Here is a 25093-nt window from a genome sequence, read left to right as displayed (position 1 = left end):
TTGTTATTGTTGTTGTGTGTTTTTAGACTCCACAATATAAGTAAAACCATCTGGGATTTGTCTGTCTCTGTCTGACTTATTTCCCTTAGGCCATCCAGGAGTCCAACAACTCCCATTTTGAAGACTGCACATCATTTGCATAACCTGAAGCGTACCCTGTGATTTGGTCAGACAATCAGATAGCATTGCACTATGCTAGAATAGTTTGATCTTTCCAATAACTAAATTTGTTGATATGAACCTTTTCTGATATGCCATCACAATAAATTAAGAAACATATAAGAAAAGCCCAGTGAAACATATCATTGCATTTAAGAGAATAGTAGTATTAAAAGTGTTCATTTCACCATAACCTCAACACCCATGATTCCACCAGTTTGCTATGATAGACACTGTGTGAATCATGTAAATGATCATATTTCTCTTGTGGCATCTGTGGTTAGGAAGTTCTCAGTTTGTGGTCCATCTCTAGGAAGTACATTGTATGTATTAACTATGCTCCTTGTTTCGTTTTATATTTTACACTGAGATTTGCCTTTTGTTCTATTTTTTCACTTCATAATTTTTGTTGTACTTATTTTGTAACCACTTCACATCTTTCTTTAAAAATAAAATACATTATTAAAGGGAAACAATAAGTGAATACTACTTCAATAAACAAATTATCTGTTTTTTTAATAAAATTTTGCAATATAAGTAAAATGAAATCTAAAATAGGTTATAAGAAAGGCTTGCAACTCTTTGCGTTGAATTACAACTGCAAGCAACATATTTTAAAGTGTTTATTAAAGAAAAAGAAAGCACAAATCTTGCGTGGGTGTTTGGTGGGACTTTGCTTGAAGCACAACACTCTCCCCCCCGCCCACCCCCCCCCCCCCCCAAGCCAGAAACACTAAGAAAGAAAGACCGACTGATCTGAAATATAAAACCTCAGCTTGGAAGGAGACTGAACCTCAACCCTAAAGTCAGGTCACAAACTCTGAATTTCTTCCAGGTTCACAATGATCCCACCATAACAAAACAATGGAATTGTTGCAGTCTGCCTATAAAATCTATAACTATTTTAACATGCTAAATAGTCTTCTTATTTTTATGAATGATTACAATTAACAAGAAATTATCCTAAGTCCACATACCAAAATTTGTTTGATTTATGAAGTCAAAGTGATTGTCTTTATTCTCTTGCAAAGATTTTAGTGGCTCAGCATTTTGGAGTACATAATTTCAAAATAATAAAGCAGTTGTAGATAAAATGGATTTCAATGATGCCTGTATTAACTGCAACTTAAAACTAAAATAAGTAAGAATTTCTAACAAGGATGACTCAAGCAGAAATCAAAATTGGAAAAGACTGTAAGAGAAATATATATTAACTAGAGGCCTGGTGCACGAAATTCGGGCATGGATAGGGTCTCTAGGCCTGGCCAGTGATCAGGGCCGATCGGGGCCTTCTGGCTGCAGGCCAGGGTCTCCCTTCCCTGGCTGCTGGCTGCCAGCCAGGGCCTTCCTTTGTTACATGCTGCCCCCTGGTGGTCAGAGCACATCATAGCAAGCAATAGAACTGGTCTCCCAGTCAAACTCCCACAGGGACACTTTGCATATTAGCCTTTTATAGATATAGATGATGTTGTTCTATGCCTAACACCAAAAATAATCAAAATAAAAAAGAGAATGATTAAGATAAATAAGACAGACATAATAATAATATTCGTATTAACTCATCTGACAAAAAATGGAAAATATATAATAAAATGGCAAAATTTCCAAAGCTGAAGCTTAAGGCCAACATGAATGATCCCAAATTAAATATCCTGAAAATTCTTGTTTTCTAATCTGCTAAACAAAAGAAATTTTAAGGATAAGCTGTACTTACTGAAGCACATTAAAATGAAGAAGAAGCGACCAACTAAATATTTAGGGAAACATAAAACAGTCTGTCCATTGTAAAATGCTATGTGTTAGTGGACATGTAAAAAGTGAACTGTTTCAAGTTTCACATGATTTTACAGTCAAGGGAGTGACTGAGAACAACCAATGACTATATATGGAGGGATATCTAGTCATTACGTGAAGGCATCCAGAGTCACCACAGTATGTTTCTCTGAGTCAAACACATAATCTGAAGTTTTATCTTGTGCACATAGGGAAAAGCTGCAATAAGAATAACTATATAATGACATTTTTCTAGAGCTCAAAGTAGAATTTATTAGGATTTTCAATAATGAATGAAAATGTAAACTGGAATACTTTAAAATATGTTTTAAAGTCACAGATGGAAGGGAAAATATTTTATGAATGTTTTATTATTTTTACTTTAAATTTCTTTAAACATTAATTATATCTAGTAATTTGTTGAAATGCACAAATAACTTCAGAAGACCTAATATAAAAGATGTTTTAGAACAGATTAGACAGACCAGTTAGCTTTCCTGCATTTAGAGGAAGGATCAGCAATTATGAGGGGCAGTGTCTACATATGGAATGTGACAGATTAGATTTATTTGCATTTTCTCGTGTCATTAGGAAGACTGAAATTCAGCACAGTTTGAGACAAACATGATTAGAGCAGGAACTTCTGGACAAAGTAGGGTAAAAAGAGGTAATATCCCCCCTCCCCCTCCAAATTGACTCTTTGAGACAAATGTCATGGCTCACTTTCTTCAACTCAGGGATTAGAAAATGAATATTGCGTTCCACTAACCTGTGTAATTCTTAAAGAAAACAAGTGCAATTCAGTTCCACCACCGACTACCGGACTTTGAGCCAGTTTCTTATTCTCACAGAATCTCTTTCTCACAAATAAAATGGAAAAAATAATGTAATAATATTCGTTAAAATTTTTGGCAGACTGCCTGACACATTTACCACACAAGTCAGAAAGAAAAGCAAACAAAAAATATTTAAAAATCAGTGGAAATAAAAACAGAATAATATAAACATTGTAATAAAATATTTCAAAATTTAGATGAAAGTTACAAATCCCTAAAAATAATGTAAACTGCTCGATGGGAAATTGAGAGGTAAAATAAGATGAAACAGTAATAAATAACATTTCAAAAAGAAAAAGAAAGAAAAGCCATGCATTATATGCAACAGGCAAATTCTACCAACTTTTGAAGTAACTTAACTTTCCATCTTACATAATATGCTACAAAATATAAAACAAAAACAAAAACACTCCCACTCTAATACCTCAATCAAAAAAGTACTGTTTGAGAAAGGAAAAGATAGACCAAAATCCTAAATGTTAGTAAACTGAAGCCATCAGGTATAAGAATAATATTTTTTTACTCTGATGAAATAGGGTATAATTACAACATGCAACAGAAATGTAGCAGCAGGAAAACTATAATTTTATTCAATAGAAAATGTGGCAAGGGGGACTCTTCTCAACTATGAAAAAAACATTTCATAGGGATCATCATCTACTTCCATCGCTTAAAAGAATGATAGCTTTAATCTTATCAACTATGTTCCAAAAGCATTAGAGATACTCCCTTTAAAAACAGAAACAAAACAAAAATGCCTACTATGAGTCCTTCTTTTAACACTGTAGTAGAAGTTCTTGTCTTCTGATGAATAAGAAAAAATAACAGAAGATTTGAAAAGGAAGTAAAACTATGGTGGTGTGTACATGATATAATTGTAGACATAAGAAATCTATTTTGTATGAAAATTAGAAAACATAAGTCATGAAATCTAAAAACAAATATTCATAAATTTTTAAACTTTTACAAAGAAAATTATAAAACTTTATTAAAAGAGGTTAAGAACTTATAGAGAGGAATGAAGTGCCTTCTATAGGAAGACTTACTGTTTCTCAGGGTTCCCCCATACTGATTAATGGATTCAATGTTATTCCCATGAAAATGCCAAAGGCTTTTGTGTAAACTGCCAAGCTGTTCATAAATTCATAAGGAAAAACAACAGCCCAGGAACAGCCAAGACACTTCTAAATAAAAATAAAGTCTTAGGAATTCTATTGTAATTAAGATAGTGAGGTTCAAAGATAGACTAATTTACCAAAAGAGTAGAGTCAAGCCCAGAAATAAGGCCACACATCAATGGAAAACAGCATATGAGTGAGAAAGCATGGGCTATGCAAAAGCAGTGCTAGAATTATCGGTTAGATATATAAAATAAAAAGAAATTGAGCCCCATCTTACTATTCACAAAACAGATATTCCCAATGGAATTAAGATTTAAATGAAAAAGTAAAAACTTTAAAGTTTTTGTAGAAAATAAAAGAAAATGACTTTGCAGTTACAGGACTGGAAATGTTTTCTAACCTTAAAATAAAAAAAAATGATAAATTAAAATTAACAACTTCACTTCATCAAAAGTTTCTTAAGGAAAGTTTCAAAAGAGCATAAATTGGAAGAATGTATGTACTATATACTATTATTACAAATTAGGAGAATGATTTTGCTATCTAATTACCTATCTATCTATCTATGCAACAAAGTATATATTATATGTAAACAATTGCTTCACATCGATATGCAAAAGACCCACAACTAAAAAGAAAATTCTAAAAGGCAAAAAAATTTGAATCCCAATGACCAATAAAAAAAGTGAAAGATTAATTAGCCTGATTATTAATCCAGGAAATACAAATTATGGTCATTGTAAGATATTATTTTTTACCCATTAGCCTGATATATTTTTTTAAATGAATCAACTAACAAATGCTGATGAGCATATCTAGAAAGTGGAACACTTATCTGTGCTGGTAGAAATGTAAACTGATGCATTATTTTGGAAAATATTTTGGCATTGTCTCATAACACTGAACACGCATACCCTGTGACTGAACTATTTCATTTCTAATGAAAACCCTAGGGAAACTCTTGCATATGTGCACCAACAAATATATACAAAAACTACAAAAATATTTTATTGTTGTTTGCAATAGAAAAAAAAACAGAAATGCCTATTGACAATAAAATATAGTGAGATATATTAGTGAAATATTAAATTGTAAAAATGAATTCACTTTACTGGTAATGTTCTAATTCTTTTATTGGGTGAGTATTCACAATGTTTGCTGTCTCATGTTTCAGAACCTACGAAGACATCATAGAAATTCTTTTGTATGTATCAACTATTACATAATAAAAAGGGAGAGAAAAGTAACCCAATAATCATAATTAAAACAACTCCATGGAATATAACAGCTACACAAGCCATCAGGGAAAAATCTTTCCAAATTTTTAATTGAAATTTTCTTGAATATATTAAAGAAATTCTGTCTAATTTATTTACCTGGATATGGAAAATGGAGACTTAGAGGATAAGAAAGCTGCACTAATTTAGGAAGAGTTGGAAAAAATCTAGACAAAAATTCTAACCAAGATATAAAGCACCAGAACAGATTTGGAGAAAGTATGTTCCTGGCAATTTAGGGGCAAACTGACTAAAAGCTCTCATATCTCACTCACTGGATAACGGTGTTTCTCATTCCCTTTATTAAACAAACTGACCGAGACCCTTAGTACAGTGAATATGAACCCGTGTGGCTTGTATACAATGCTGCAGTCTGCTAAATCAGGACCAATTGGGTTAGTTCACAAGTGTGGCAGACATGGCTCACTTGCCTTTCCAGAGCCACTCTCCTCTCTTCTCATTCTCCTGTCTGTCCTACCAAAGTGAGCTGCACCATGCACATTAATACACATCTCAGGCTCCTGTTGGGGTCAAGTACTGACAAGTCAGAATAAGGAGCATGACCGTAGGGTAACTAATCTTGAGCATTGCATACGTCGCATAATCCCTTAGGTTTCCCTACAACTTGCCTATATCTGTGTATATAAGCCCTTTAATAAATTCTTGTTAAATTAATCTGAGTATGCCATCTGTTGTCCTCTGTTTGAACTTATATATTCCTCTTATTATGGAGATTTCATGATTAAAATAAGAATTAAGTAATATAATAAAATATGAATTCAAAAATAAAAGAGCAGAATGCTCTTTTTTTAGGAAACTGAATTTAATGCTTTGGAAAACCTCAATAAAGATAATTCAATAAAAAAACTATTGTTAAATTTGGTAAATATATAAACTGTAAATAGTAGTAGAGAAATAATAAAGAACTTGAAGGATTTTAACCTCAGATTGCTCTCCAATTTTTTAGGTCCCAAAGCAACAATTTAATGATACTCATACAAGAAATCATATAATGAATAATGGGTGTGACTTACACACAAAGACCAAATGAATCAAACCTATAAACCAGTTTCTCGAAGAAAAGATCATGGCCTTATTATATTTCATAATTATGGTTAAAATAAGTATGATGGGAAAATGTTATATTCATATCTTTAATATCTTACCTGAAATCATATGACTATGTCTATGAAAAGACATAAGATACATTTTAACATATACTTTAGTAAAAATACTAAGTAATAAAATAATTTAAAGAAAATTCCTTAATTTGTAAAATATCTGTTTTAAAGTAATAAAAATAGACTGAAAAAAATAGGTATTTACAGCAGTTTTACCTTTAGTATTTAAAGACATTATAGAAATTGAAAACACTAAAATGCACTAATACATGAACTAAAAAGTACTGCTAGAAGACGTAATAGGAAAAAAGTTTATCCTTACTAGCAAAGACATGAATATTTAAATATCAATGATAATTGATTTTTGTTTATTCAAGTAATAAGTATTTAGTAAATTACAATGCTATTTTTGGCAAAGCTACAAAGAAATTGATATTCTTATTTGTTACTGCTAAGAGTAGTCCTTTTGCACATTTATTCAACACTCCTACTAAGCTTCAAGATTACAGTATTCATGCCCTCATTCTCTTCTGAAAGTCCTTTTCTCTTAACCTTATAATAATCCCTCCAAATACTCCTTTAAAACTCTACTCAAATGTGACTTCTTCCAGAACCATCAGATCCTTGGCACTACTTTAAAAGACTGCCTTTATGCTCACAAAGCAACTCATGCAAACTCTCTTTAATGTGCAATGTATCTTACTTTCCATTGAGCCTTATAATCTAGTGACTCTACTAGACTATAAGCAAATGGTAGAAGGTAAACAGAATTGTTTTTATCCCTAGCATGTTACATAATGCCTGGGACATAGTTAATGTGTAATAAGTATAGACATAAATATGAATTGAAATGAATCAGTGAATAAATGAATGGATGAACAAATAGACATGAAATATCAAAAACACAAAAAAGACATCAAGGATTATTCCCAAGCCACCATGTTGTGCTTGAAGATAAAGTCTCGTGGGAGGCCCACCTGAAGTGGCCCATTCCTATCCCCTTCTGCCAGGAACCCTTTCTATTGGCTCAAAAGTCAGTAGCATATCTTTCAGACAAACAAGGAGCTAGTGGCTTGGTAGAAAGTGGGACTGGAGCAGGGCTGAGGAGAAAAGCATGAAGAAAGAAATAACTTGAGACTAGTTATTTATCAAGGGCCATAGCCAGAACGATACTAGTGAAGTGGAAGACCAGGTGCCTCAAAACATCCTTAATTTATCAGGTATTTCAAGGCATGCAGTTCAAAAAAGTTTCTTCATAATGACAAAACAATTAGGTTTTAATTAGAGAAAAGGAAGAAATGGTGTAGCAAAAAGCATATAAAATTCCATTTGTGAAGAAGGGTGCTTTATGATAGTACACAGTGTTAGGGAGTCAAAGGGATATGGAGGAGTCAGAAGAAACACCACCCAATGGCCAGGAAAAGAAAAGGAATAAACAGAATATAGGAAAACGCACATGAAAAAATGTTAATGGCCAATTTTGCCTAAGGCTGATCCTTATGCCCTTGTTTCCATTGGCTCCTTTGGCCCTAAGTATACTAAATCTAAAGATTCCTTAGAAAAATATTAGAATTACTTATTTGTTTCTAGGCCAAGAATTGCAAGACAATTTGAACTACCAAAAAAAAAAAAAAAAGGATTGGTAGTACCCATTTCCCCGACAATTTCCTGGAAATTACATCATGAAATAAAAAACCACAAAATGAGCTATTTGTACCCATCTGAAGAAAATTATAATTCAGAGTTGAATCCTGATTCCAGCCCTTAGTATTAAACTTATGAAAAAAAATGACAGAAAAGTTAAGGCAGTAAAATTAAAATCATAAAATCATAAAATTTAGTTATTCCAATCATAAAACTAAACTTCAATAACCACAGATTAGTGACAGATACTTAAAATACTGGTTACAAGATATAGGACAAGATAAATAAAAATCAGCTGGCACTGCAAATTTACTGTATCATAAATGTGTCCCAAAACTAATAGACTATCTTGCTCCTACTGAGGGGATAGAAGAGTGATAGATAGTCAGGGATGGGACCACGGGAGGGAAGGAAAATAGGGAAGTCCAAGAATAACAGGATGTGGTTTGAGGACTAGTTGCTGGGGCAACCCAACTGGGCAGGGCAGAACCAATAGCCCTATTCAGAGAGCTCCCCCTACCCCTAGACAGAGAGCTTCTGAGGGAGAACCAATCAGAAGTCAGCAGGACATATAGATACCCCTAGTCAAAGTGCTTCCCTGGCAACCCACCTGGGTCCCCTCCCGGCTAGAGGGAGTCTGTCTATCTCTCAATAAACCCTGCTTTCATTTTTGCTTACCTCTTAGTCTGTGAACTCATTCTTTGATTTTGTGAGATAATGAACTTGGACCCGAACACAGCACTTTGGTTTCACTACTAGTCCTATTACTTAGAAGAATGACGATACAATCTTATTCATTTACTTTTACTTCCCTTGCATTTGGGGTCAAATTCATAATACCCTTTTTAAGATCAAGGTCTATAAGTTCATTACCTGTCTTTTCCTATGTAATTTGTTGTGTTAGGTCTTATATTTAGGTCTTTGATCCATTTAAAGTTAACTTTTGTATATGGGAATAATCATTAGTCTAGTTTCATTCTTTTGCATTGCAGCTTTCCAGTTTTCTCAGTGCCATTTATTGAAGAGACTTTATTCTCTTCATTGCATGTTTTAAACTTCTTTGTCAAAAATTACTTGCTCATATTCGTGTGGGTTTATTTATTGACTCTCAATTCTGTTCCAATGGTCTGTGTCTGTTTTTCTGCCAATATCATACTGTTTTGATTATTATTGCTTTGTAGTATAATTGGAAGTCAGGTATAGGATACATCCAGCTTCCATCTTTATTCTCGGGATTGTTTTGGCCATTTGGGGTATGTTGTAATTTCATAGAAACCAGATATTTTGTTCTATTTCTTGAAAAAAATGTCATTGAGATTTTGATGAGGATTACATTGTCTGTATATTGCCCTGGGTAATATGACTATTTTAACTACATTGATTCTTCCAAACCATGGACACAGACTAACTTTCCATTTCTTTGTGTCTTTTTAAATCTCTCTTAAAAATACATTGTAGTTTTAAGTATATAGGTCATTCACATCCTTTGTTCAGTTTATTGCTAGGTATTTTATTTTTTTGTTGCATTGCAAAGGAATTTTTTTTCATTTATTTTTCTCAAGTTTTATTGTTAGTATATAGGAATGCAGTGGATTTTTATACATTCATTTTGTATCCTGCATATTTACTGTACTTGTTTATTGATTATAATAATTTCTTGATGGAGTCTTCAGGGTTTTCTATATAAAGAACCATGTCATCTACAAAAAGTGACAATTTTTCTTCATTCCAAATTTAGATTACTGTTATTTATTTCTCTTGCCTAATTGCTTTGGCTAAAATTTCCAATACTGTGTTGAATAAGAGTGGTGAGATTGGATATCTTTGTCTTGTTCCTGATCTTAGAGAAAAAGCTTTGAGTTTTTCACTATTGAGTATATTAGATGAGGTTTTGTCATATATGGTCTTTCTAATGTTGGGGTACTTACCTTCTATACCCATTTATTGAGTGTTCTAATCTCAAATGGATATCATTTCTTGTCAAATGTATTTTCTGCATCTATTGATATGATCATACGATCTTATTCTTTCTTTCGTTAATGTGGTATATTACATTTTTGATCAGTGAATGTTGAACCATCCTTGTGCACCTAGAATGAACCCTACTTTATAGTGATGTATTATTTTTAATGTATTATTGTATTCAAACTGCTAATATTTTGTTTGCTTTTTAATATATTTTTATTAATATCAGAGGAAGGAAGAGGGAGAGAGAGGTAGAAACATCACTGATGAGAAAGAATCATCAACCGGATGCTTCATGCACACATTCCCCCAACACGGGAGATTAAGCCTGCAACCCAGGCATATGCCCTGAGCAGGAATCAAACTGTCACCTCCTGATTCATAGATTGACACTCAACAACTGAGCCACGTTGGCTAGGTACTGCTAATATTTTGTTTAGGATTTTTGCATCTGTATTCATCAGAGACATTGACTTATAGGTTTCTTTTCTGTGTTATACTTGCCAGGTTTGGGTATTAGGGTTATGTCAGCCTCATAAAATGTTAGGAAGTAATATCTATTCCTCATTTTTTTGGAAGAGTTTGAGAAGAATAGGCATTAATTTTATCTTTTTTTAATGTTTAGTAGAATTTGCTAGTGAAGACATCTTGTCAAGGGAAGTAAAATAAAAATATCAAATTAAAAATTGTTCACACATTAAAATAAACCATCAATAAAACAAAAGGCAACCAACCAAATGGGAGAAGATACTTGCAAACAACAGCTCTGAGAAGGGATTAATATCCAAAACATACAAATAACTCATGCAACTCAACAACAACAAAAAACCAATCCCATTAGGAAATGGGCAGACATATGAAAACATGCTCAAAGTCACTAATCATCTGATACATACAAATCAAAACAACAATAAGGTACCATCTCACACCTGTCAGAATGGCTATCATCAACAAATCCACAAACGACAAGTGCTGGCAATGATGTGGAAAAGAAAAGGAACCCTCGTGCACTGCTAGTGGGAATGCAGACTGGTGCAGCCACAGTGGAAAACAGTATGGAGTTTCCTCAAAAAATTAAAAGTGAACTCCCATTTGACCCAGTAATTCCACTTCTAGGAATATATCCCAAGAAACCAGAAACACCAATCAGAAAAAATATATGCACCTCTATGTTCATAGCAGCACAATTTACAATAGCTAAGATTTGGAAACAGCCTAAGTGGATAAAATAGCTGTGGTACATTTATATAATGGAATATTACATGGCTGTAAAAAAGAAGGAACTCTTACCATTTGCAACAGTATGGATGGACCTAGAGAGCATTATGCTGGAGAAAGATAATATCACATGATCTCACTCATTTGTAGAATATAATGAACAAAATAAATTGATGAGCCAACGTGGATCCAGAGACAGAAGCATTGAACAGACCATCCAAACTCAGAGGGAAAGCGAGGAAGGGGAGGTGAGAGATCAATCAAAGGACTTGTATGCATGCATATAAACATAACCCATGGACACAGACAGTAGGGGGATGAGGGCATGTGCTGGGGTAGTGAGAATGACCAGGGAGAGTCAATGGGGGGGAAAGGAGACATATGTTATACTTTAAACAATAATGAATTAAAAAAAACACATCCTCAGATCAGGATTTTAAGAAAAGCTAGAGTAACTATATTAATTTCAGATATAGCAGACTCCACAGCCAGGAATATTATCAGAGATAAATAGGGACATCCTATATAATAAAGCAGTAATATGCAAATTGACCATCACGCCCTCACACAGATGGTGGCCCCTATGTGGGCACAAGATGGCTGCAACAAGATGGCCAGCAGGGAAGGGCAGTTGGGGAGGACAAGGATGGCAGGGGAGGGCAGTTAGGGGCAACCAGGTCAGCAGGAGAGAGCAGTTGGGGGTGATCGGGCCGGCAGGGGAGCAGTTAGGTGTCGATCAGGCTGGCAGGGAAGTGGTTAGGGGGTGAACACGCAGGCAGGCAGAAATGGTTAGGGGCAATCAAGCAGGCAGGCAGTGGTTGGGAGCCAGCAGTCCAGGATTGTGAGAGGGATATCTGACTGCTGGTTTAGGCCCAATCCCACAGGTATCCCCTGAGTGGTCCCAGATTGGAGAGAGTACAGCCTGGGCTGAGGGACACCCCCCCACAGTGCATGCATTTCATGCATCAGGCCTCTAGTTACATAATAATTATGGACGGAGTCTTCAAAAAGACATAACTAATAATGTGTATGTACCTGACAACAGAGCATCAAGATGAAAAAGGTAAAAACAGTTTTCATCATTTAAAGAAAGAAAAAAAGAAAGAAAGAAGAGAGAGAGAGAGAGAGAGAGAGAGAGAGAGAGAGAGAGAGAGAGAAAGAAAGAAAGAAAGAAAGAAAGAAAGAAAGAAAGAAAGAAAGAAAGAAAGAAAGAAAGAAAGAAAGAAAGAAAGGGGCAGAGGACCTAGACCAGGGGTGGGCAAACTTTTTGACTCGAGGGCCACAATGGGTTCTTAAACTGGACCAGAGGGCCGGAACAAAAGCATGGATGGAGTGTTTGTGTGAACTAATATAAATTCAAAGTAAACATCTACACTAATAAAAGAGAAACATGGTAATTGGCGTACAACCGCTACCCTTTTCATTGGCTAATCAGCGAGATATGCAAATTAACTGTCAGCCAAGATGGCAGCCGGCAGCCAGGCAGCTTGAAACTAACATGAGGCTTGGTTGCCTCAGTGACGGAGGAAACCAACGTTCCCGCCTGCGGCTGCAGGCCTCTGAGCGGGCAGTTTAAGAAACTCTGTAACAAATACCACCGGGCTTCAGCCAGCAGGATGGCAACATTGTAAGCAAAGGCCAGAAACCTACTTTCATCCGCGGAGGCCTAAGAGCTGGAGCCAAGCCTCAAAGCTAAAGCTGGCCCAGAATAAAAAAGAAAAAAAAGAAAAAAAGGAGCAGTTGGACGCTTCAGTAACCCCCAGCCTGAAAACAGCCCTCAGCCCCTCACCCAGACTGGCCAGGCACCCCAGTGGGGACCCCTACCTGAAGGGTGTGTGACCAGCTGCAAACAGCCATCATCCCCTCACCCAGGCTGGCCAGGCACCCCAGTGGGGACCCCCACCCTGATCCAGGACACCCTTCAGGGCAAACCAGCCAGCCCCCACCCATGCACCAGGCCTCTATCCTATATAGTAAAAGGGTAATATGCCTCCTAGCACCGGGATCAGCGGAGCCATGAGGCCTCCCGGCACCGGGATCAGAGTGACAGGGGCAGCGCCCAAACCCCCTGATCGCCCTGTGGCTCTGTGTGTGACAGGGTGCGGGGCTACAACCTCCCTATCCACCCAGCTCTGTTTGTGACAGGGGAAGGTGCCCCAACCCCCTGATCAGCCCTGCTCTGTGCCTGATACGGGAGAGCTCCCCAACACCCCCCCCCATGGGCCCTGCTCTGTGTGTGACGGGGTAGAGCCATAACCTCCCCATCGGCCCTGCCCTGAGTGTGAGAGTGGCGGTGCCCCAACCCCCTGATTGGCACTGCTCTGTGGGTGATAGAGGGCGGTGCCCCACCCCCTGATTGGCCCTCTTCTGTGCGTGACAGGGTACAGAGCCCCAACCCCCCTGATGGGCCCTGCTCTGTGAGTGACAGGGGGCAGCGCCCCAACCCCCGGATTGGCCCTGCTCTGTGCGTGACAGGGTACAGAGCCCCAACCCCCCTGATGGGCCCTGCTCTGTGTGTGATGGGGGCAGCGCCCCAACCCACTGATTGGCCCTGCTCTGTGTGTGATAGAGGGTGGTGCCACAACCTCCCCATCAACCCTGCCTTGAGTGTGACAGGGGACGGTGCCCCAACCCCCCAATCAGACCTACTCTGAACCCAACCAGGGGCTGCGCCTAGGGATTGGGCCTGCCCTCTGCTACCTGGGAGCAGGCCTAAGCCAGCAGGTCGTTATCTCCCGAGGCGTCCCAGACTGCGAGAGGGCACAGGCCGTGCTGAGGGTCCCCCCCTCCCCCCCGAGTGCACAAATTTTTGTGCACCGGGCCTCTAGTCATTACATAAAAGGGTACAGTCTTTCTTTTTCAACAGTTTTATTCATTTCAAATGGGCCAGATCTGGCCCGTGGGCCGTAGTTTGCCCACGTCTGACCTAGACACTTCTCCCAAGAAGACATACAAATGGCAAATAGGTATATGAAAAGAAGCTCAACTTCACTAGCTATTAGGGAAATGCAAATCAAAACTATAATCATATCACACCTCACATCTGTTAGAATGGCTATTCTCAACAAGACAAGTAATAAGTGCTGTAAAGAAACCCTCATTCACTGCTGGTGGGAAAGAAAACTGGTACAGCTACCGTGGAAAACAGTAAGGAAGTTTTTCAACAAATAAGAACAGAGTTACCATATGATCCAGTAAACCATCTTCTCCACATCTACCCAAACATTTATTCAGAAAGATATATTCAGCCCTATGTTCGTTGCAGCATTATTCATAGTGGCCAAGTCATGGAAACAACGGAAGTATGCTTTGATAAATGATTGGATAAAGAAGATGTGGTACATATATACAATAGAATACTACTCAGCCATAAGAAAATATGAAATAATACCATTTGTGACAAGGATGGATCTTGAGAATATCATGCTAAGTGAAATAAGTCAGACAGAAAAAGTCAAGAATCATGTGATTTCATTCATGTGAGATATAAAACTGAAAGTAACAAATGAAAAATCAAAACAAACTAACAAAAAAAGCATAGACAGAGACAACAGAATGGTGTCTCTTTCTTCAGAGAGAAAGGGGGTGAGAATGTAGTAAAGAGTAAATGGGGTCAAATATATGGTGACAAGAAAAAGACTTGACTTTAGGTGGTGGGCACAAAATGCACAGATGATGTATCACTTGAAACCCATATTATTTTATTAACCAACTAGAGGCCCAGTGCATGAAAATTCATGCACTCAGCTAGGCCTGTGCCCTCTTGCAATCCTGGATCCCTCGGGGGATGTCCACCTGCCAGCTTAGGCCCACTCCTGGGAGCCTTTGGGGCATGTCCCATAGTGAGCGGGCCTAAGCAGCAGTCAGACATCCTTAGCACTGCCAAGGTGGCAGGAGAGGCTCCTGCCACTGCTGCTGCACTTGCAGCCATCAGCCCAGCTTGTGGCTGAGTGGACCTCCCCCTGTGGAAGCCCACTGAGCACCAGGGGGCAGCTCCTGCTAAGCATATGCCCCCTGGTAGTCAGTGAGCATCATAGAGACTGGTCATTCCAGGTCATTTCATCGTTAGGGTCAATTTGCATATTATCCTTTCATTATATAGGATATAACTCTATTGAATTTAATTTTGGGTTAGGGGCTCAACTCCCATGTATGGGGCATGCAGGAGGCTGCCAATCAACGATTCTCTCTCACCTTTGATGTTTCTGTTTCTATCTCCCTCTCCCTTCCTCTCTGAATTCAATAAAAATATACTTTTTTTAAAAAAAAAAAAATAGGCATTCAATATGATAGACATTCAACAAATGACATGAGTGCATTAACCTTAGGGCTATGTCAATTAAAGTGAATATTGAATATATTTCTATTATTGTTGTGAGATGTTATGAGATGTCATGCCACTTTCAGAGAGTAGAGGGTACTGTAACACAATTACAGTAGGCTTTTAAACATAAAGGTAGAAATAGTAGCACTTTTATAATACACTAAGATTAAATATTCATGTTAATTCTTTCTAGGCTTAAAATCATTTCAACCAGTTCTTATGAGCCTAGAACTTTCTGAAACACTGGGGATAGAGAACTCACTTTCTAGTGGAGAAAAAGACATAAAATAAGAATTAATTGTGATATATGTAGTAAAGCTGTGCAATCAAGTCATACAGATTGTAATAAAACCCACTATCAGGTCATCAGGGCCTAAACTGAGAAGAGGCCTTACACAGAGAGGGACCTAGAAACAACACAAGTTAAAACATTTAAAGACTAATCTTCACACAGATGTTGATAAAAATATTCCTAAATTATGAAAATTATATTTTATAAAAGCCATGGTGTGTCACTGCATTGAACAGTTTTTAAAGCTTTTTTAAAAAAATAGCATTATTTGAGTATGAGGGCTTTGTGTCAAACAGTGTCAAACTTGCTTTCTTTTACTCCATTTAGTTCTTATAGCAACCTTATGAATATAGTATTGCTGACTCACATTTGTTACTGGGAGGATTGTATGCCATGTGTTTATGTATTAATTTTCAGCCACAACAATACTGCTAAATTGATACTATTATTCCCATTGTACAAATTAGAAGTTAAGAAATTTACCAGAGAATAAAAAGTAATAAATGGCAGAGATGGAATCTGAATGTAGATGTCTGGCTCCAAACTCCATATAGTTCCTCAATCCCATGCTGACTAGTCCTCAGACTCCAACCAGTGACTCCAGCCTCACCTCTCTCCCCTCTCCCTGCCACAAATCTATAGCCCAGGCACATCACACCCTTCATATTTCAGCATCTGCTCAACATGCATCTAGTGATTTTTTAAATATATTTTATTGATTTTTTTAAAGAGAGAAAGGGAGTGGGATAGAGTGTTCGAAACATCGATGAGAGAGAAACATCGATCAGCTGCCTCCTGCACACCCACTACTGGGGATGTGCCCACAACCAAGGTACATGCCCTTGACCGGAATCAAACCTGGGCCCTTTCAGTCCGCAGGCTGACACTCTAGCCACTGAGCCAAACCGGTTCAGGCTGCATCTAGTGATTTTGCCAGCCTTGATAGTGGTTCACACTTTATTCATCTGCCAGAACCCAGTTCACATGTTAGCACCTTTCCTAATAGTTCATCATTCTGACTCCTAGAGCATTTTGTTTATACTTACATCAGAGCACTCTCATGGAGGAACTTGTATTATAGTATGTTATTTCAGTCTCAACTCTTGGAAGGGCCAAGAACTATGTCTTATCCATTTTTTTCTGCATGAATCATGATACCCAATTAGGTGAGCAGAAAAGCCTACTGATTTTATATTCACTCACATGTAAGGTCTTCCACATTATGATTACTTCTTTTTCCACTCTCCTTCAAGCATCTTATTCTCTAGAACCAACAAACCACTTGATATTTCTCCCACAAGTGATTCAAAAATGCTGCTTTGTTCACATGTTCCACTCTACACATTGTACCCATCCCCATCCAATAACTAATATTCATGTATAGAATCCTGCCTGCCTTTCGAGATCCAACTTTATTGCTGCTCCACCCAGGAAAAAAAGTCCTTGAAATCCTAAATATTATTATATTGTCCTTCTTCATATTCAATGTCCCCTAATGCATCAAAAGTGGCTTAACCTGTGATGATTATAAGCATTCTAGAGAAAAGAATAATGTTACTGTTCCTTTCATCTCCATTTACAGCACAAAGGCTCACTATAATAAACATTTAGCTCATGTTAACTTGACTTAACTTGAAATCCTTTAGTTATAAATAAAATATAATATAATAACATAAAATAACTCTCCTGCCTATGTTGCCCTCTCTTGTACACTTTAGTAAGAATTACACCGCACTGCAATATAATCATCTGTATATAGGCCAAGGAAAAGAGTAAGTTGGTCAACTTTAATGGCTGATGCCATCCAATATGTGCAACTGAAATATCACATAAGCATTTTACAATTCTGCCAGAAAAACAAAGGCTAGTCTTTTAAAATTAATGTATTCAGTGCATGATACTCTTTGGTTAATTTTGCTAAAATTACATTATTTTTATTTGTTTTTGTTCCATCTCCTTTCCCAGGTAGATCCCATTTTTATGCATGAAAGTATAAAATAAAACAAGTCACACAGATAACTGAAAATGTTCAACTAAATACCATCTGGAGAAACAGTACTTTAGATATCATATCTGGAATATTCTTTCCCTCTCTCACGAGATAGGTAAAAATTAAATCAAATTGAATCATATATCTAAATGTAGGGGATAAAACTATAAAATTCTTAGAAGAACACATAGGAGTAATCTTTTGTGACCTCCAATTATGCAATGATTTATTAGATTTGGCATAAAAACCATATGACATAAAAAAGAAATATACTGGATTTAGTAAAAATTTTAAATTTTGTGCTTCAAGGGATGTGATAAAGCAACTAAAAAGATAACCCACAGAAATGGAGAAAATAATTGCAAATTATATCTGATGAGACTAGTACCCAGAACATATAAAGAATTCTTACAACTCAACAATAAAAATACATATAACACATTTTTTTAAGTGAGCAAGAGTTTTGAGAAGATATTTCTTCTGAGAAGAAATGGTCAGTTAGCACAGTAAGAGATGCCAACATCTTTGGTCATTAGGGAAATACAAAATTTAAACACAATGCAATACTACTTCATACCCGCTAAGGTGGCTAAAATTAAAAAGACAGACTATACTAGTGAAATCCTCCTACATTTCTGGTGGGATTGTAAAATGGTGTGTCCCCTTTGGAAAACAGTCTGTCAGTTCCTGGAAATTTACATATGGTGTTACTGTATGAATACAAGGTGTTAAGTCAGAGAATTGAAAACATATGTCCAAATAAAAACATGAGTGCTCACTGCAGCATTATTTAAATAGCTCAAAAGTGGAAATAATCCAAAAACCCATGAATTACTAAATGGATATACAAATGTGGCTTGTCTATACAGTGGCATGATAGCCCTAAAAAGTAAAGACATACTGATACATGCTATAACATGGATGAACTTTGAAAACATTATACTAAGTAAAAAAAAAACAACAACAAAAAACTAGATATAAAAGTTACATAGTGTATGATGCTGTATATGAGATGTACAGAGTAGGGAAAGCCATAGAAACAAAAAGTAGAAAGGTGGTTTCCAAGAGCTGGGCAGAGGGGACGGTGATAAGAGCCTTCAAATTGTATAAGGTGTTTGTTTGTCTTTCTGAGATGATGAAAATGTTCTATGATTTGATAGCGTGTGAAAACAGTAAAATAATACTGAATTGTACACTTTAAGATGTTAACTCAAGGGTATGTGAATTCTACCTGAAAAAATAAGTAATTAGAAAAATAAGTCAAAACAGGTGGACCATGTAGGATAGGTCAGGACCTTCATTCAGTAGCAAGTAGTAAAATCTATCAAGGGCTTATCACAAAAAGGGGTATCGAGTGGGAAAGTAACTCAAGGAGTCTCATTCCAGCAGAGGAAGACAGAAAACAGAGGCATAAACAAGATAATTACAGCTGGTAAGGAGGGTCAGGAAGAAAACTGTAATGACATGACAGAGAAAAACTATTTGAGGTCTACAGTAAACAAGGTATACTGGTCTCGATGGGGACTTGATCTAAAGAATGAGGCAACAATCACATGAAAAATGAAGAGGCCTGCCTGCCTGCCTGAGGAAACGGAGTACAAATGCCCTCAACTGAAGGACAACTTGGCATGTTTGAGATCAAAGGGCCAGTTTGTAACAAACATAATGTGTGAGGAGAGTTAAAGTGGCACAAGATAATGTTGCAGAAATAGATAAGAGTAAGATCAGACCGAGCCTAGAAGCCACAGTTAATTACTTTGGATTTTATCCTGCCTTCAACTGGAAGACATTGGAACAATTTAGGCAGAGCAGTGACACTCTCTGATTTACTTTTTTAAAAAAAATTCTTTATTGTTTAAAGTATTACATATGTCTCCCTTTTCCCCATTGATCTCTCCTGGCCCGTCCCTCCCCCACTACACACACATGCCCTCACCCCCACTACTGATTTTCATCTTAAAAAGCTTGCTTTGTTGGTCATACAGAGTATGAATCGGAAGAGGGCAACAGCAGCAACTGGCTCAAATTGTAGTCCTAGAGAGATGTAGTCCTAGAGCAGGGGTGGGCAACCCCTGGCACGCGTGCCAAACATGGCACGCCAGAAACTTTTGCTGGCACGCCAAACCCTCTCTTATAATCTCCCATTTACAATTTTTTTCTTAATATCGACTTTTTTCTTTTTCAGATAAATTCAGTGTAGGTGCATCTTAGATAAATAAATAATTTTACATGACAAGTTATCTTAAAGACCATAGACATGGATTGACGAGTGAGGGGAAGAGCAATTTCTATGCCTCTGCCTTAACTCTCCCTGCCTTCCTAGATCCGACCAGTATTTCGGTTTTATCCACATACGTTTGTGAATCTTTGTTCTCAATGATGAATTGTGTTAAGTCTCCTAATAGGAATAGCCTGATGGATGAAAGTAATAGCTCAGGCATATCTCTGAAGGTCAGGAAATATAAACCTGATGTAAAATCTCTGTCATCAGTGATGCAGCAGCAAAAGTCCCACTGACAATATCAAAAGGAGTCATAAAACTTTCTGTCGGACTATCAGTGTACATGTATACATTAAAAAATAAATGTATTCTTCATCATCATGTACTGTTTTTGTCGCTCGAATGAATTTTATTATTTCTTCAAGGTTCTTCACATACGTACACCTTAAGAGATATCAAGTAGGTGTAACATGTTCTCAAAAAATTAGGGTTGGCACGCAGAAGAATTTTGAGTCAGAGATTTTGCTGGTTTTGGCACGCACTCACAAAAACGTTGCCCACCCCTGTCCTAGAGGCTTAGACCAGGGCATTGAGTCTTCTTACTTAACTGTATCAAGCACTCGGGTTCTAACCTATTCTCAGTGTAGTAAGCAATGTGATGTGTTGCCCAGACGAAGGACTTATTTCCCCAGCTATTGCCTCAGCTGAAGAAAGACTTCCTGGATCGGCCTTCATCCGAGGATCAGTGCAGGGGCATGAAGGCCGGCCCGTTGCCTGAATGAGGGACAACCTGAAAGGCCATCCAGCCTCAGAAGCCCCCAGGAGACGCATGATGCCTTCATGGAAACTACATCCCTCCTCCCAGTTCTGCTTCTTTCCTTTCCTTCCCAAAAGTTTTGATTCCTGAACACTCCCTTATCATGGTACTGTATGCTAATTCCAATCTCACAACCTACTTCACAGGAAACTCAACCTATGATGCAAATTTAATAATACTCAGTACATGGTCCTCAGTCTAGAGATTGCCATTCTATAAATATTAATAAAGTTGAAATGATAATATACTATTTTTAAAAATCCTTAACAATGTATTGAGTTTACAAATTATGACATTTTTACTATAGTCCATTAATATTACATGCATTTTAAATAAATCTTTTATTTGTAAACATTTGTATGCTGTATTAGTAAATAAAAAATAGGAAAAATATAATTCATGATTAAATAAATTATACCATTAATCACTTGAAGAACCCAGGAACCAAAGTTGACAAGCTTTCTAAGTATCTTTTATTGCTAGATAAGAAGACAAACCATTACTTGCCATAGGATTAATTAATATGGACCATTATAATTGAAACACATTATCTTACTCTATACTAGTCAATAGTAACAATTCAATGAAGCACCATGTTTCTATTAGTCCAGAGCATTATTTCCTCTGATCAGAACATACATTCCAAATTTTTGTATGTAATTTTCTTTTTCCAAACAAGGGTTGCTCTCTATATTTTAAGTGGTATAATTTATGAAACAGTTTCATGTACCCAAGAATAGCATATAGTGAAATTTCTATTATTTTGAGTGGTAGAAAATGTATCCCATTCAACCCATCACATAGAACCTTCTTGCCTATCAATTTTCCAAGACTGCTTGCCAGTAGCTAAGTAATCTGAATTTTACCCTTTTCCTGTTTCATATAGCTTATAACGCATCATGAAATGGCCAAAGGGAAGCAGCATGAGGGAGTTAAGTCAGACGTAGCAAAGTCCCTAAATAATCCTCAAAGTCTCTACATCTTAAATAACTTAGAGTTTACTGTTGGTTGTGTTTGCAAAAGAAATTACTGAAAGGATCTTTTCTCTGGAGTTAAATCCCAGATCAGAATGTTATTGCCTTTTGCCCAAGGCTATTGCAAGACTTACAGAGCAAAAATAAGGTATAGAATCCTCAGTGTGAGTTATGAAGATCAAAATAGAGCAAGGAGAGGATTTCAGATATTTAAAAATCACTCACAATTTTTCCTGAATTTTGGAAATATGTCTCCATATATTCACTTTGTTATAAAATAATTTTCACTCTGTTTTGAAAGTGCCAGGCAATAAGTAATATATGACTAAGTTCCTTCAGGGTAGAGAATGTGACTGAATAATTCTATTTCTAACGTGTCACGTGAAACCTGGAATAGCACTCAAGGAAAGGAACAAAAAGGGAGATTCTTTAGCTCTGTGCTTTCCTGTACACAAATTTCCAGAGTAATGGAGTGTACCTGAAAACATAGTTATAAAGAAGTAAATTGGTAAAAATCGGATGACCATGAGGAATAAAGTGATTATTTTTCAATTCTCACAGCAGTTTTATGTGATATTATCCCATGTTAAAAAGGGAGGGAGAGGAAATGAGGTTTAGAGACAAAAAACAACTTATCCTAAACCATGTAGTTAATAAGTTGCAGGCAACAGATACACTGGGGAATGAGATTGAGGAATGGAAAGAAGTAATTTTTTAAAGTTTAAATTGTCTTTATACACTCTGAATTTTTTTTAACATGAACATTTAAGGAACTATTTACAATACAGCACAGTGTCAGTAACAGAGGTATGTAAAACGCTATGATGGCATGATTACAGAGGATTTTTAGGGCATTGAAATTACTCTGCATAATACCACAATGATAGATATTGTGCATGTCATTATACATCTATTCCAACACATAGGATGTACAGCATCAAAAGCGCACCTTAATGTAAGCTATGAACTTTGGGTGATTATAACCTTACCTATGTAGGTTCATCAATTTTAACAAGTGTTATAATTTATTGTAACTCTGGTGGGAGATGATGATGGTAGAGGCTATGCATTGGGGGGGCAAGAAGTATGTGGAAAGCCATAACCGGTTTGGCTCAGTGGATAGAGCGTCGGCTTGCAGACTCAAGGGTCCCAGGTTCAATTCTGGTCAAGGGCATGTACCTTGGTTGCGGGGAACATCCCCAGTAGGGGGTGTGCAAGAGGCAGCTAATCGATGTTTCTAACTCTCTATCCCTCTCCCTTCCTCTCTGTAAAAAATCAATAAAATATATTTTTTTAAAAAAGAAGTATGCGGAAAATCTCTGTACCTTGTCCTCAGTTTTGCAGTGAACGGAAGGAAAACTGATACAAAAAATAAAGTCTTAACTTTAAAAAAAATAAGGGATAATAAAAGGTGACAAATAAAATATAAAGAAATGTTAAAATCAGATGTAGTATGTGCAGATGTGATAAACTGTCTCTTTTGAAAAATTATATGGCTGATTTAATAGATGTGAAACAGGTAATGGTATTTTTGAATTCATGTCTTAGAATCCTGTGCTACATGCTGCAAATGTTAGCCCAGTGTCTTGCATGAATAAGAAAGTAAATAAATACTTCTTAAAGAAGAGAGAGAGAGAGAGAGAGAGAGAGAGAGAGAAGGAGAGATGAAGATGAGGGAAGCAGAGGAAAGAAGGAAACAAAAAAAATACGGTGGAACTTTGGTTCTCAGACTTAATTCATTCTGGAAGGCTGTTCAAAAAGTGATTTGTTACAAAACGAATCATTTTTTCCCATTAGAAATAATGTAAATTGAATTAATCCTTTACCTGTTTTAACCTTTCCTATATACAGTGCATGTCTAATGCACTGTTTGGTCTATAAATAAACACGTCTTTATTTAAAACCACCCCTACTGACCTTAAAGGAACCACTGCAAGCACTGGGTCCGAGGGTGTCTTTCAGGTTGGCATGCGGTATCATTGCTTGTTCCTATATCACTGGCTCCTAAATCAGCGGTTCTCAACCTGTGGGTCGCGACCCCTTTGGGGGTCAAACAACTCTTTCATAGGGGTCGCCTAAGACCATCAGAAAACACATATTGCTTTTGTGATTAATCACTATGCTTTAATTATATTCTATTTGTAACAATGAAAATGCATCCTGCATATCAGATATTTACATTACGATTCCATAACAGTAGCAAAATTACAGTTAAGAAGTAGCAACGAAAATAACTTTATGGTTGGGGGTCACCAAAACATGAGGAACTGTATTAAAGGGTGGCGGCATTAGGAAGGTTGAGAACCACTGCCCTAAATGCTGTCACTGGCTAACTGCTTTCCGTTTATCAAAATCAACAACAGTTTTCCTCCCTCTTCAATTGCCTGTGATCATTGTTTCTTTCACACCCTTAGCAACATTAGCACTCTTGATGGCCTCTTTATGTTTTAAAATTGTGCTAACCGTTGATTTCACAAGCAACGGAAGCATTCTCTCCTTTGTTTGTTGCCTGAAAGATGCTTTTTTGTCATGGGGAGATATCAGCATGAAAGTATTGTCAGATCAAAAACCAAAGCTTGGTTTGACAATGGAGACATTTTTCCTGTGAACAACTTGGCTGAAAACTGAATTGCTCAAAATGGGAGATGTTTGAAAAATGAGATAGATAGATGATAGATGATAGATAGATAGATAGATAGATAGATAGATAGATAGATAGATAGATGAGATAGATGATAGATAGAGATAGATAGATAGATGATAGATAGATGATATAGATAGATAGATAGATAGATAGATAGATAGATAGATAGATAGATAGATGATAGATAGATGATAGATAGATAGATAGATAGATAGATAGATAGATAGATAGATGATAGATAGATAGATAGATAGATGATAGATAGACAGATAGATAATAAAGATAGATAGATGGATAGAAAGGTAGAACAGTTCTCAGGGAAGATGTTCCCTATCTTTCAAAGTTTAATTGTAACTAAATTCCTTGAAATTCTTTGACTCAGAACTGGCAAGGCATTTGGGCCCAAATATCTGACTGCTTTGGAGTACTCTCAAATACAGTTTCATGTTTATAACAAGTTAATTGCCCTATTTCCATGTTCTTGCTCCTTATGGAATATTCAGCTATTGCTTAACTATAGAAGGTGAGTGCTGGATACAGTATTCAGGTCATTTTTTATTAAACTGAAACTTAATATGGTTGCGATCTTTACAGTGACTCTAGAACTGTATTATCAGCATATGGTCCAGAAATGCCTTTAATAAAAGTAAATCCCTAGACAGTATATATGCAGCAGAAAAGAACTAAAATTATTTTATAAACTAGGTAAGGTGTAAC

At 36.7% G+C, this 25093-nt stretch overlaps 1 protein-coding gene across 1 annotated transcript in view; it reads right to left on the bottom strand.

Moving 5' to 3' along the window:
- FOXP2 (forkhead box P2) overlaps positions 1-25093 on the bottom strand; it is a 704673-nt gene that overhangs the window by 520868 nt on the left and 158712 nt on the right. The window lies entirely within an intron of this gene.

The sequence above is a fragment of the Myotis daubentonii genome, chromosome 10 (genome assembly GCF_963259705.1).
Source record: "Myotis daubentonii chromosome 10, mMyoDau2.1, whole genome shotgun sequence".
NCBI classification, from domain to species: domain Eukaryota; kingdom Metazoa; phylum Chordata; class Mammalia; order Chiroptera; family Vespertilionidae; genus Myotis; species Myotis daubentonii.
This window is presented reverse-complemented; position numbering and strand designations above follow the sequence as displayed.